The sequence below is a fragment of the Pinus tabuliformis genome, chromosome 3_2 (assembly GCF_031772625.1).
Source record: "Pinus tabuliformis cultivar Carrire ecotype Pingquan chromosome 3_2, CPIR1, whole genome shotgun sequence".
Lineage (NCBI taxonomy): Eukaryota > Viridiplantae > Streptophyta > Pinopsida > Pinales > Pinaceae > Pinus > Pinus tabuliformis.
Window position 1 is genome coordinate 1,268,230,933 of NC_142302.1, and position 1,291 is coordinate 1,268,232,223.

The 1,291-nt window shown below is 35.6% G+C and overlaps 1 pseudogene; it reads right to left on the reverse strand.

The window, feature by feature from the left end:
- Positions 1 to 227: 227 nt before the first annotated feature.
- Positions 228 to 1,291, reverse strand: LOC149185360 (protein GAMETE EXPRESSED 1-like; annotated as a pseudogene).

Consider the following 1,291-nt stretch of genomic DNA (forward strand, 5'->3'; position numbering starts at 1 on the left):
CGAGTCAAAAATATTGAACTCCCAAGAGAAGTTTATCGGTCAATTTCATGAGTGTTAATGCATCAGCGATGGTGATCCCATGGGGTGTTATATTCCTAATATACATGTATATTAACTTGGCAACATTGAAGTGCAAAATATTTAGTAAGAGTGCCTTTCAATATTTAGCACATTAAAAAAGTTTATGTGCTGTCTTTTGGGTTCCATTGTTGCTGACGGTATACGAGTCAAAAATATTGAACTCCCAAGAGAGCAAGAGTATATGAAAATGTTGTTCTTACATAAAATGTCTCTGAGGCAATCCAGCGTTGTTGTGAAAGACACTGCCTTTAAAATGGGCTATGATGAACTCAATGGCAAATGATATGCAAAGTACAGAGTACAGAACACATCTGACCTTATTGGTTTTCTTTTGTTTTTATCAACATATAGAGCACACACATCATAATCAAGTAGAAGAAGATGGTATTAATAGCCTGAGATTCAAGAAGAATGGCATTTTGCAATGAAGATAACTTGTTCTGAGCCATGACCATAGTGGCTTTCTTTGACTCAAATGCTTCCTGAGTTGACAAAACCACAAAGGAGCTCTATGCTAGGAAATTATGAGTTGGCTAAAGCTCCTCTTCGTAAGTAGTGAACTCAAGCTAGTGTTGGCAAGCATTATCAGCAAGATGTTGTACTGATATTTGCTTTATTCAAATGCTTCAGCTTGAGTTTTTGTAAGAGTATCAAGGCCTTGCAAAGCAAGACTTTGGTCATCTACTAATAGTTTTTGTTGACCCAATGACAAAGTCACTGTGTTGCCAATGTCATCTGTTTTATTTTGAATATTGTCTAATTGAGATGATATAGTGCTAGCCACTTCAGTGATTTGCTTTTATATCTGTGAAGTTAATTTTTGAAGGTACCCTATATCTTGTCCTAATCTTACATAGAACTTTTGAAGATCAACCATACTAGTATCCACAGTCTTCTGCATATCAAACTACTATTCTTGAAACTTAAATTAAATGCCAATTATCTGATGAGATTGCTCAAAAAAATGGAATTGCACTGATCTATAACATTTGTCATTTTATCTTGTACAACCTTTGAATTTGATCCAGTAGTTATGCTTGAGAATAAATAGAGTCTAGGGAATTATGGTTTTCATTAGAGTGCTCCAACTGAGAATCTGACTGCTGCTCTCTTTTATCCAATTTGTTCACTACCCGATGAGTGGATGACTTCAACTCATTCACAACCCTTTATCTTGCTTGAATGCATTGCTCTGCAAATGATGGCACAT